Below are 14,760 nucleotides of genomic sequence, written 5' to 3'. Positions count from 1 at the left end.
CTAGGTACAGCTCTTTTTCACTGAGTTGTCTTCTAAACCTAGATTCAGTAGCGTCCCACTGCAGAGCTACAGGCATGGGCACCCCCGTTGGTGGGACCCATCTCCATCACCAGAACCCATGGTGGAAAATCCATAAATGACATTTACAGTCCACTTTATTATATTGGGCAGTGTATTGTTTTATGGCGCTTTTTGTTAACAAATAAAGTAGCCTACTGAGTATAATATTCAACACATTGTTTCATGTCCATACAGTGATGGAACGTAACATATAAGTACATTTAATTAAGTACAATTTGGTCATACTTACTGACTTACTTATTTCCATTCTACTTTTACTTAAGTAAAGGATCTGAGTACTTCTTCCGTACATTGCATCATGCCCATACGACACAACCTAGAGCAATAACACTAAGGTAAAAGTGCTAATGTCGTTAGTAAACTAACGTTAACATTGGGAAAACAACAGGAAAAAAAACACAATGTCGACAAATAATTTCAGCGTTTAACATTAAGGTTGTTGCAATTTATTTGAAGCTTAATGTTGCATAACCTAACGTTAACGGTGCAGTTATTGCAACATATTAAATCTAGGGTTGGTAATCTTGAGAAACTAGCAAGAGTATGCTAGACTTTTAAAATAATCCAACCGAAAAACCCTGCCCAGTGTTGCCAACTCTTCTCCAAAGAAAGTAGCTTGCAGCACTAGCTCAAAAGTTGCGTAATCTAGTGGGAAAGTTGTCAAGTCAGCCCGGCCCTTGAGGCCTCCCTTCAAATCCACTCCCCGAAAATGATCATTATGATCGGAAACAACTAACATCGCTATTGTTAGTACTCACAGCTGTCAAGCTACCAGCTTGTGGAAGGCTCGAGACGTGCAATGAGTGCACAGGCAGAGTGCACGCAGGCAGGTGGTGAGACAGACAGGCAGGTAGACAGACAGGCAGGCAGGTAGCCCGTCCAATACCAACCCTAGCTTTAAGATTGTATTGTTTACCTTGGTGTTATCGCTGAAGGCTGTGTGGGTTACTAAGGAATGCATGGTATCGCATCTTGATGATCATCTCTGGCTGCAGTGTTTCATCCTCCAAGCTCGGGACAGGAAATGGTCCGACAGAGAGGTGGGCCCGAGCCTGGAGCTCTGCAGCTAGACCCCTTCTCCCTAGTTTTAGTCTCATGGTAACTGCTGTGTCTTTTTACCTCCTAATCTAAGTTCTTATTTTATTGCAGGGGTCTTCTTTTGTCATCCAACTCAGGAAAGACTTTAAAACATGTGATTGAGGCCTCGGGGAAGACATTCCATGCTGCGTTGTGAAGGTGACAGATGGATCAGGATCAGAATGGAGAGAAAGGAGATTGCTGGGCTACATACTAAACTAAATTTAGGCGTTGAGGTTGCATATCTTAAACTTTGACTTAGACTTTAGCATCGAATGTAACAGAGAGGGACCTCTCCGTATATGTATGGTTTTTATGTTCTCTCTACTCTTGTTCAAGAGTTTGATGGACTAATTTCTCCAAAAACCAACCTATTTAAATACTAATACAGATGTGACTAAAGAATTTAATTTCCACAAACAGTAATTAATCATTTATTTTTTCCCAGTAGAAGAATAAAATGCACCAAAGTAGGATATTTTCACCTAAATGTAGCAATATGTTTTTGATTGATATGGTGCACTGTGTTTTCCAAAGAATAATGCAACTTTACTTTTACGTTCACTCCCAATGACCAGTTAATCAAACCATCAAGTCTTTGGGTTCTCTTTCCTTAATCAACACTGTTATCAGCACTGTTCAATAAAATAAAGCCACACAAGGTCCAAGATTTTACGCACTTGTAAAAAAGTTGTAAAACTGTGTTTTGTATGTCTGTTCATCTGTCACACTCTGAGTCTTTAAAGATAAAGGTTAGACAACACACATTTCAGAAGGGCTTCAGAGTGTTTCCATAGTAACTCAGTCACTTCATTTAATAGAAAAGATTTTAAAACAACAAAAGTTGACCAAGATTTGTTTGAGAAAAGCAAGAAAATACACGATTAGCCTGATATGAACCTTATAATGATCACATGGTAAAAGTGACCTGGCGTCCTCGTATCCACATGACTTGTTACATATTACGAGATGAACATGAAAGCTCCTTCCTGCCCTTGAAAATAGTTTGACAAAACTATCTCAACTAACTATCTCTGGCAGCCATATTGCACTCAACAGATGCATCTCCATTACAAGTCCATTATGAAGATTATGTGAAACACAGATCCAATCAGTCTTGAGTTGAGATTGTTTTTCATATCACTGCATATTACTGACACATGCTGTTCATTCCATAACAAACCACAGCAAATGCCTATTTAGACAACTGTGGTTACATTTCACATGCGATTATTGGATTCAGTTAATTATCATCTTCACCTAAAAACAATACTTATTTTTGTTGTGTCGCATTACAATCAGATTATTTCTCCCTTTTGACCTCCACATGTAAGACTTCATTATCTTAATATCTTTGATTGCTGTGCAGAGATTTCAGTTTCACACAGCTTCTCTGCTCATCATCCTGACTGACATACATTTTATTGCCGCATGTTAGGCTTGAGGGCTAGAAATGTGTTGAAATATGAGCAGATATCCAATGTGTTCCACCCAAAGGTGCCACTTATCTCCACCCGAACCACAGCTTCCCTTCAAGCAATATCAGATATGGGTGGTTTTCCTCCAGCTACTCCACAGTGGTTTTATTACCGTGCGTTTTTCGCAATATTTTGGCAATAACTCCAGAGTGATTATTTCCTCACCTGTCAGCTTCACCTGACACACACCACCTGGCTGGTGCCTAACACAATACCACCTACATAGCTCTGATGAAATCATTAATAATACTGAACTAATAATAATAATACTAATGACTAAAACACCAAAGACTTTATTTATGCTGCATATTTCTTTTTTTTTTAGGTGTGTTTGTGCGTTCCAAAATCAAGTAGGAGACTTGAATTTCACTCCTCTAGTCTGGTGTTTGGATTGATTAAACTCACTATGTATTTACCCCGTTGATGGTCTGATGGTTCTTTTGATTGAACATGACCTTTCGTGTGCATTCTGTTGCAATCCCAATTGTAAGTTGATGATCTCAAAGCAATAAAAAATAAAAATAAAACCACATGTTTGTGTTGGTGTTGAAAATGAGAGAAAGTAAGTAAACATATTTGAGTGTAATTGACCTTCTCCACATAGCGTGACCGAGTGTATTGACATTTCCCTGTAGAAATGCTCTGATCAAACAACATACTGTCTTTTCATACAATGGTGCTGCACTGTAGTCTGCTGCATGGGAAATGATTAAAGGACCATTCAAACTGAGTTTCTTCGGGAGAAGTTGAGACAATGTGCACTTTCATTATATTTGAGTGCACAAAGGGTTATTTTTAACGCCTAATTTTATCTTCTCTCTAAAATCTCACGATCTCTTCACATTTCAGTTCACCAAAAGATGAATGACTCAACTTGAGCATCAACCCGTCCTGCTAACTTGTCATCCAAGAAAGAGACTGTTAGATGTTTTCATCAGAGCAACGCTAATTAGAGCGACTGATATCAAAACCCCTTTTGTCATCCTCTTTGCCTAAAGGCTGGGTGTCACATCATGTTTAACTGCCACAATACTTCAATGGGCCCGTTTGTTGATGGAAAAGTGGATACGGTATCTATTACAAATGCACCTTGATGGCCGTTAAATGACTGTTTGATTTTTCTTTCAATGGGCTTGCACAATAGCGGACCATAGCGTGCAAAGGAAAGTGAGGCAGATATTTGATCAGGGATGTGGGACATTATGACTCATGCAAATTCATTGTCTGGATAGCAGCAGATTTATTTACATATTACAGTAACATTAATTAAAACATTTAGACAACTCCTTCCACCCTTATAGATGCTTAGAAATTATGAGCATTGTACAGGAAGGTGCCTCCCGCAGCTTTAATTGACTTAAATCCAGGATCACATGGTTGTCTAACAAATGCTGATTCTCAGGAGACAGTTTAAAATACTTCAAGAAGAACAGGTCATTTAAACCAATTTAAGTCCTTTCATATAGTTGTATTGCAGTTGATCAGGTGAGAAAAAGCAGGTGAGAAAATCAAAATTGAAAAAAACATTCAGCTGGGAAAGCAGCACAGAAGAGAGAAACACATGTCTGTTGTGTGTGCAGTGTTATTGCCTTGTAAATATGTTTTGGCCAATGCAATCCCTTTCTCTCATTTGTTCTACCATTGACAAGGAACCTTGGAACCATTTATGTAAAGAAGTCGTACCTTCAAGTGTGTTCTGCATTTTCTCATTAGAATAAATAGTTTTTCAAATAAAGACTTTGGACCAAAACTCTATTCTCTATTTATTTATTTTCTTCTTTTCTAACTGAAGAGAATTCCTCCCAGCATGCCGTCTTCTAGGAGTTAAGGCAAAATGATGCGTGTGTGTGGCTTTTTAAAAATGTGCAGCAGGAAGCTGGTTAAAATACGGCACACATGGCGATGACTCCACTCTGACTGTACTACCAGCTAGCTGTTTTACTGACTCAATGTTCAATAATCTGTTCTTCGTTATGGAGCTCCAGATTTTCACAGGATTTTGAATGAACTGAATGTGTAAACTGTAGGATTCTATGCAAACACATGCGACTCTCCGTTTATCTTTGGTCAGCCACAGATTAGACAGTGGCGTTGGTCAGGGGCCAGCCACACAGGCTTTGCTGACCAGACAACAGCGAAGCCCTGGCCTGTTTCATGTGAGCAAACACGCAGACAAAGCCATATGCGAGTGGGAGAAAGGCAGTTAAAATCCTCAGGGATGTCACATCTGCCTGACTCCCACATTCACAAGAATGCCCGGCTCCTTGTTTGGATGTGAGGACTCAAGCTCGATTTACTGAAGACAGTTACATCCCGTACAAGAATGGTAAGAAGTCAAAGGTCAGAAGTTAAGGTGGTCAGAGTTAACCCTAAATCTGGTTCTGTATTTATGTGTCAGAGAGTGCTCAGTGGCAGAAAATCAAAGCACCTAAACAAAACAGTTTTTCTCTTCATTTTCTCGTAGAAAACACATCCACTGTTGCCGGACTGTCCCGTTAATCAACACCCCCCTCTCTCATGTCCTTCTTAATGTGTTTGGTTTAGTTTTAATAATGACTCAATCTAAAATCTTACAAGCTGGTTTAACAGCTAAACAGGAAGACCTCACACACTCAGCCAGAGGGCTTTGAGACACATGCACTACATCCTGATACAATCGGTCTTACGCCCCAATGTTTCCATGAAGTGCAGACAAGGCTACGACTCATTTAAGTGACAAACACGAGGCTTCATACACTTTAAACTTTGTTTACAATCAGCATTTCTTACCTGAACACACTGTGTGCGTCCAGGTGCTGAAACAATATGTTGAATGCATTTCTTACTTTTAGATGACTGAAGGTTTTTACTATGAATCGAGTAAATATTGAAAGATCTGATTTCCAACGAGCTGTACACACAAGCTAAGTATTAATTTCTTGCTTATCGCTATTGTTTGGTTAGGATCTTCGACTTTCTCAGGCTTGACCTCGATGAGTTACTTCTGCTCCGGTGATACATTTCAGAGAATTGCTATACCTGAGCCACAGTTTGTCTGTGGATTTCTGGAAATGTGTTGTTTTTGGTCAGTATTATGAAGAAGCTGAACTTTATACCGATTCTCTATTTCATGGTTGCAAAGATCATTCATACTCTGTCAACAAAATAGATAAATTATATATATATATATATATATATATATATATATATATGTATATTAGGGCTTGGCATGTTAAGCGTTATAAATACGTTACCGTAGCAATCCATTAACGCGGACAATGATTTTTTTCATGTGTTAACGGCATTATTTGTTTTGCATTGGGAGGGGCTTAATGCCGCTGAACACATTAACCGAGAACATGTAGAAATGCACTTGTAATTGAACATTTTCATTTTAAATCTCTACCAGACGGCGTAGTTGATAAAATCAAAGTTATTTGTAACCACTCAAACTGGAGTTATCTCATCACCGGAGGACTACGAGCTTGAAGTACCACGAGCATGAAGTAGCCTACCACCAGTGTTGCCAGGTCCGTGGTTTTCCAGCGGAATTGGGGTACTTTTGAAGTGTTGCGGCGGGTTGAATTTTTTGTCCGCTGGTTCGGGTAGACCTATTTTGCATGCAAATTACATGAATATCTTTAAATAAAAATCCATATTTTAAATGAAATAATTTATTTATACCCAAATCCTACCAAACTGACTCCAGATCAGCACGTACACACATGGACATGGGACACGCCCACATACACACACGCACCTAAACAGGTAAGCTGAAATTATTTTAATTCAGTAAATGCATCAGGGAGGAAGAGAGAAAAGGGAAGAGAAACCCTAAAGACAAAGCAACAGGTTAGTTTCTCCGTCAGTGAATTGGTCTACCAGTTCACAGAGCTATATTTTATTTATGATAATATCTGTATCTAATTACACAAGGCCATTTTAGGACCTAGGTGAAATAACTGTTTAGGGAAAACTGCTTTAAATGCTGGCATACTAAACATTTGGTGTTACTTTGTAAATATTACAATACATTTGGCAATGATAGCAATGCTGTTGGACTTTAAAAGCAGTGTATATGGTTTGGCACGGGCATATTTTGAGTTCTGATATTGGGCTGGTTTTTGGGCTGGTTTTGTCACACAGACCTGGCAACCCTGCCTACTACGAGTATGAAGTACCACCACGAGCATGAAGTACCACGAGCATGTAGTACCACGAGCATGAAGTACCACGAGCATGTAGTACCACGAGCAATGAAGTACCACGAGCATGAAGTACCACGAGCATGAAGTACCACGAGCAATGAAGTACCACGAGCATGAAGTACCACGAGCATGTAGTACCACGAGCAATGAAGTACCACGAGCATGAAGTACCACGAGCATGAAGTACCACGAGCAATGAAGTACCACAAGCATGAAGTACCAAGAGCATGAAGTACCACAAGCATGAAGTACCACAAGCATGAAGTACCACCACGAGCATGAAGTACCACGAGCATGAAGTACCACGAGCATGAAGTACCACCACGAGCATGAAGTACCAAGAGCATGAAGTACCACAAGCATGAAGTACCACAAGCATGAAGTACCACAAGCATGAAGTACCACAAGCATGAAGTACCACAAGCATGAAGTACCAAGAGCATGAAGTACCACGAGCATGAAGTACCACGAGCATGAAGTACCACGAGCATGTAGTACCACGAGCATGAAGTACCACGAGCATGTAGTACCACGAGCAATGAAGTACCACGAGCATGAAGTACCACGAGCATGAAGTACCACGAGCATGAAGTACCACGAGCAATGAAGTACCACGAGCATGAAGTACCACGAGCATGTAGTACCACGAGCAATGAAGTACCACGAGCATGAAGTACCACCACGAGCATGAAGTACCACGAGCAATGAAGTACCACAAGCATGAAGTACCAAGAGCATGAAGTACCACAAGCATGAAGTACCACAAGCATGAAGTACCACCACGAGCATGAAGTACCACGAGCATGAAGTACCACGAGCATGAAGTACCACCACGAGCATGAAGTACCAAGAGCATGAAGTACCACAAGCATGAAGTACCACAAGCATGAAGTACCACAAGCATGAAGTACCAAGAGCATGAAGTACCACGAGCATGAAGTACCACGAGCATGAAGTACCACGAGCATGAAGTACCACGAGCATGAAGTACCAAGAGCATGAAGTACCACAAGCATGAAGTACCACGAGCATGAAGTACCAAGAGCATGAAGTACCACAAGCATGAAGTACCACGAGCATGAAGTACCACGAGCATGAAGTACCAAGAGCATGAAGTACCACGAGCAATGAAGTACCACAAGCATGAAGTACCACGAGCATGTAGTACCACGAGCATGTAGTACCACGAGCAATGAAGTACCACAAGCATGAAGTACCACAAGCATGAAGTACCACAAGCATGAAGTACCACAAGCATGAAGTACCACGAGCATGAAGTACCACGAGCATGAAGTACCACGAGCATGAAGTACCAAGAGCATGAAGTACCACAAGCATGAAGTACCACAAGCATAAAGTATACGAGCAATGAAGTACTACGAGCATGAAGTACCACGAGCATGAAGTACCACGAGCATGTAGTACCACGAGCATGAAGTACCACGAGCATGAAGTACTACGAGCATGAAGTACCACGAGCATGAAGTACCACGAGCATGTAGTACCACGAGCATGAAGTACCACAAGCATGAAGTATACGAGCATGAAGTACCACAAGCATGAAGTATACGAGCATGAAGTACCACGAGCATGAAGTACCACAAGCATGAAGTACCACGAGCATGAAGTACCACGAGCATGAAGTACCACGAGCATGAAGTACCAAGAGCATGAAGTACCACAAGCATGAAGTACCACAAGCATAAAGTATACGAGCAATGAAGTACTACGAGCATGAAGTACCACGAGCATGAAGTACCACGAGCATGTAGTACCACGAGCATGAAGTACCACGAGCATGAAGTACCACGAGCATGAAGTACCACGAGCATGAAGTACCACGAGCATGTAGTACCACGAGCATGAAGTACCACAAGCATGAAGTATACGAGCATGAAGTACCACAAGCATGAAGTATACGAGCATGAAGTACCACGAGCATGAAGTACCACGAGCATGAAGTACCACGAGCATGAAGTACCACGAGCATGAAGTACCACAAGCATGAAGTATACAAGCATGAAGTACCACGAGCATGAAGTACCACGAGCATGAAGTACCACAAGCATGAAGTATACGAGCATGAAGTACCACGAGCATGAAGTACCACGAGCATGAAGTACCACGAGCATGAAGTACGTCTTAAAGGCGTCACACAGCATTGATGCCAACGAGCTACCAAACAACCAGTGGAGTGAAACCTCATCAGACTACTGTGGATAAACCAACGCAGGAACAATGAACACATGAACAATGAACACATGAACAATGAACACATGAACAATGAACACATGAACAATGAACACTGAACACATGAACAATGAACACATGAACAATGAACACATGAACAATGAACACATGCCTCGGCCAAGTGGAGAGCAGCGGACTGCAGGCCGCTTCCTGCAGGGGAAGAGGTCGGTCTGAGGAGCGTATGAGACGTATCAAGACGCACCGTCGATGTTTATGAAACGGAGCGGACTACAAAGATGGCGGCGTTACAACGTGCACCAACTGTTGCTCTCACTGTAGACGACTGGACATCGCTGGGTACCACAGTTATCTCAGAGTTACAGTTCACTATGATGATGAACTGGGTGCTGCATTCATGTGCTTTGACTGTCATGGCAACAGAAGACAGACATGTTTCAGAAACGTGGGCGGAACATTGTAATCATGTTGCTCAGCAGTGGACCGTTTACAATCAAGTCAGGACACTTAGTAGTGAAAGAAATATGATTGCAGTGTGTTTGACAAAGTTCTGAACAAATGCAGAAAGGTGGGACACTTAAACTAACTGTGGGTACCTGTTCAACCTGTATTTATCTTTCTTTGACTGAGATTCTCTAAAAGGAAATCCACAGGCTGTAAAGACTAAAGGTCTCCTGCACAGTAAATTACAGCTGTGTACTTTCTTTTGTGCTAGACCACTTAACGTCACTCTAACAGGGACCCTAACTACTGAACATACACTGTAATGCTGTACCCTGATAAAAGACATGTTTTTTCTGGTACCTGTTAAGAAAAGAAAAATAATTTGAATACTGTATATTAACTTGCTGTTGCTCCGAGAGTGCCTGTATATTGTTCTGATAACATTACTTTAAAATAAAAGCGTGTAATACACTAGTTTTTAACTCATTATTGAATTTTGCGCATAATGCAATTAATCGCTGTTAATCACAGAAAAAACATGCGATTAATAATTAATTAGTGCCCAGCACTAATATATATATATATATATATATATATATATATATATATATGTTTTCCACTAACAGCCACTGCTGTTGGGAAACTTGTGGGATACCTTTTTTTCCACTTTAACTTTGTACAACAAAATATTGCACATACAACCCCTGTGGATATTTCTTCATACTTTAACATTTTGTATGTGTTGAAATAGGAACAATTATCATCTATTTACCATCTACAGTGTTTTTTATTGTTTAATTACATTCAGAACATAAAAGACACAGCCTTAATGTTTCCCCTAATTTTCAATTTTACTGGTTTGCTGTTTTTCACGGGAGAGGCCATTAAATGAACAGTTCCCCCAGTCAAATACAGCACCAGCCAACCAGAAATAACTGATGTGGATTCAACAAAAATAATCAGATCAAGGGGGTTATTGTATGATAAATAATTACAACTTTGTTGAACAAATAATAATGTTATGGGGCTTTGTTTGGCCATGATTTGTATATTTGTTTATCAGATTTTTTTTTTTGCTCCAGAAATATTTACTATGTGAAGTTACTCAGTGAGCCCAGTTTGGCAGCCGACAGTTGAACATGCTAATCCCAGCAGATGAACGAGGCCTTCAGTTTGCTGAGGGAGAGGCCGGCACCAGTTTGTTTACAGCGTGATAATCAGGAGCTGGCATCTTGAATGTGTGCTGGCACAACATCAGCGGCCGTGCCATGACTGCCGGGCTGCATGGCAATTACACTGGCTTCTTATCTGTATGGAGAGCAGGCCTTAATGACAGGTGGACATTAAAAAGCCACAAGCAGAAAGTAACATGAAGTCTTCCCTAAGTGAGCTCAGTCTGGGTAATAGCATGGGGCTGGAGTGGGACTGGGTTACGCTTTAAGTGACACATTTCAATCCAATATTTATTTTACTTCTGGAGAACATGTCTGCTGTGGTCAAACGCATCTGAGGGGAATATTCTTACTTACACGCAGCTGCCAGGCGCTCTTGTTTCTATCATAGTTTTCTCTCAGCCCATTTTGTTATGGCGGTCATCATTTCCCTTTGTTCACAACAGACAGTCCACAGTGTGGTTCAGTTCAGTCCTGCTGGTTAGCAGTGTTGGCTCAAAGTGGCTGCCTCCCTGTTTCCCTTCTTCCTGATTGGGATGAACCAATTCCCCTGAACCGGGGTCCTTTTTGCTGCTCACCACTCCACTGATATTTGTATTGAAGGAGATCGCCAAGTGTCTCCTTTTATGATATTTGTTATGATATTATTTTTGTGGAAAAGACCTTGAGCAAGTGAGCTCAGTATTTGGGTGATTTTGGTATGATAATTGTGTTAGATGACGCCCTTTACTTATAAACAATAATGGGATAATTCAAGGCTGAACAGCAAACATTAAGTTTTTCGTATATATTGTGTTTAATTGCTACGGAAACTTTGTTTTGTGAGTCACCTTTGAATGACTCCCAGGAAACATTATTAAATACCCCCCACAGAGAATTAACAGTAATTTCTATAACTCCAGCAGGCCAAGAGTTTGATTAATTAAAACCCGAGGAGACCTGCCCTGTATTCTGAACAGATGTGTTCTGAGTCACGTGCGTTCTCAGAACCGAGAAATGAATCAACACCATTTGACGAGGGAGAGTTGCAAGATATTCTTGGCCAAGTATCATACGTTGAAACTGCACATTTTATCAACATTATGATCTATTCTTATTTCCATTTATGGGTTCTGAAAATGGATGCATTCATATTTGGACATAAGGACATAAGGACAAAAAGGGTAGCCAGAGACACACACACACACACACACACACACACACACACACACACACACACACACACACACACACGCACAAACACTTCTTGTGTTATATAATAACCACAAATGCTAGATGATATAGATGGTCAAAATGTTATATATGAATTCTATCTGAAGAAAGCGTGAGATAGCTCCACCTCAGAAATTAGATCACAGCTTTGACCTCCCATTATGTGGAAAGATAAATGATACGTTCCTACGCCTGTGTTTAAAGTGGGATTGTCTTTCATCTCGTGCTGGGACTCTGCCAGGAAAGACTCTCACTGTGGGGTTTAATGCTCCGAGCCATAAGCCCAAACATGTTTATTTATTTTAACAATTCAAAAGAACCTTTTTTTCCCCTTCTGGATCTCCCACTCATTCTTTCCCTCTCTCTCTCTCTGTCATTAACTCTATAGGAATTCCCATGAAATTCTTTCATAACCATTATGTGTGATCCGATGCCTTTTCGTGGAAAAGCAGGGGTTAAAAGAACCCTGTTTTTCCTTTGAACTGATCCCCCGCTAGTGTTGACACAGGAACATCTGGATGCTACTCTGGCAGTGATTAATTGATGTAGAATCAGTAGACAGCATTCATATCTTTGTGTACTTGAGATTATGCAACATAAAAATAAAACAAAATTGACAGATTAGGATCCTTTACCTGAGTAAAAGTAGCAATGTGCTTACTGTAAGTAAAAGCCTGTTAGTATTATTAGCAAATTGTAATGCAACTGTAATGCAGAAACGTGTGTGTTATACTACTATATCTTACATATATAGGCTTGTTTACTGTGGAGGAGATAGATCTTAAACAGTGGTTTATGTTTTATAAACTCATCACAAGTTACATGTAACATCTTAATCTTTCAAGTAGCCAGTAACTATCAATGTGGGGGAGTAAATGTGTTGTTGTGAATGCCTCAGTATTATTGTTACTGTTATTGTTATCTCTATCTATTTTCCTTTAGCTTAATGTAACGCACACTATGGTATATACATATACAATTTATAGCACTGGTATGAACCGTGCTATAAATTGTATATGAATCTCTCCTTGCCTCGAGTCTCCCCGCCATCATATAACTGTACTCTCTTTTCCTCCATGTGAGCCTGCGCTCTAAAAGGGTTACTGTGGCCCCAGAGCCCCAAATGTGAAAGGGGATATCTCTTGCTGTAGTCAGCCGACAGGCAGCAGGGAGCTCCGAGGGCAACTGGCTGCTGCCCCAGCACACTGGAGGCCAAGCAGGGAGAGGGAGGAAAAGAAGATATGTAAATATCATCAGAGAACTGGAAAGCAGCTTGATTTCAGCTCCCGCCGTCCTTAAGTAAATACTGTACACATTCTCAAAAAATGCATGTACACACACACACACACACACACACACTCACACACTTCTGGCATGTCTGGAGGTGATCAGTCAGATCCACCACAGAGCTCGGCTCTCCCCCACTGGCTGCCCTTATTCTGCAGTGTGAAAAGGTGAAACATCATCAGCTTGTTGGTCTTGGAAGCTTTCTGATTAACTCTGAATACTTTCTTCAAGCAAACCATTATGGAGGAAAATATTGAGCATTTTCAGTGAGTGTTAAGGGTATCTCTGCTCGGCTGCATGTGATGGCGATCAACCCACGATGCAAATATTGTCTTTCTTTACCTGGAGTTTTTCAATCCCTGCTATGAATGCAAATTGGTCCAGTTTGGGAATATGCTTTTAATCCACTTCATTTATCCAAAATACAACAAACCTGATGAGATGCAGGGTAGTCACAGCTTTTTGTTCAGAAATGTCTGTTTTGGTGACTATAGCTTTGTCTGGGTGGTTCACGAAATGCACACTCATAAACACACACACCCACACCCACACCCACACTCACACACACACACACACACACACACACACACACACACACACTTGACTGCAAATCAGTATTAAGACCTCAAAGTCGAGTACCTCACAAATAAAGACAATTTTCCTTTATCAAGAGGTGGAAATACTTCACATTTCTTACAGCAAATATCAAAGTATATGTGTGTGTGTCTGTGTGTGTGTTTAAAGATAATTTTTTTAATCATATCACCCTGTGGTATGACCTAAAATATTGATGATCTTTAATACATCCTCTTGATGCTACTTTCCAATTGTACATGGGATATTCTTTAAATATTACATCACCTGATCATATTCTTACAGTATTAACTGATTAATTTGTGATTTAAAAAAAAGCCTATACTGTTTTACAGTAATCGAGCCAGAATCCTCTTTAAGAATATCTAAATGCATATTCAAATGTAATAAAACATAAAATGCATGTAACTCTTTATCTACACTTAGATACACTCTAACCCTACACATGCATTGGTTTTAACAAAACCACTTTATTTCCCAACTTTAGGAGGATGTCAAGAGTACACGTGTTCAGATAATGACGCAAAAGCAAAAACTTCAGTCTGCAGGAGACGGACCAAGCAAGACTGTCGTGTTTATTTCACAGGTTTTGCCTTTAGGAATGCAAACAGCTTCTTTTCTTTTCAGCTCGAACACTTAAGAGAATATTCTAGAGATAAAGATGACATTTAAAATGTATTCTACACTATTATCGCCTAATTATACACATCGTACAAATATAATCCCAAGAGTGTTTGTGTGATTTCCCCTTTCGATTCTTCTTAACAAAGGGAAACAGACACATCTCCTTTGGCCAACTGTTTCAAATTAAACAAGTCCAGTGAGGAAAAGGCACTGACGTGGTTACTTCTCATTGTGTCCACAATTACTGTGCTAGTTAGTCATAAACAACCTCTGTACACTGTCTCTGCTACCTGCATGTGTCACTGCATGCAAACAGCCTCACAGAGCTACCGGCCTTTGGACCCCTCTGTGTGGGAGGATACAGGAAATTAACGGTGACGCAACTGCAACAAGCAA

This window comes from Cyclopterus lumpus, chromosome 13 (genome assembly GCF_009769545.1).
Source record: "Cyclopterus lumpus isolate fCycLum1 chromosome 13, fCycLum1.pri, whole genome shotgun sequence".
Lineage (NCBI taxonomy): Eukaryota > Metazoa > Chordata > Actinopteri > Perciformes > Cyclopteridae > Cyclopterus > Cyclopterus lumpus.
Note: the sequence above shows the minus strand (reverse complement) of the source record.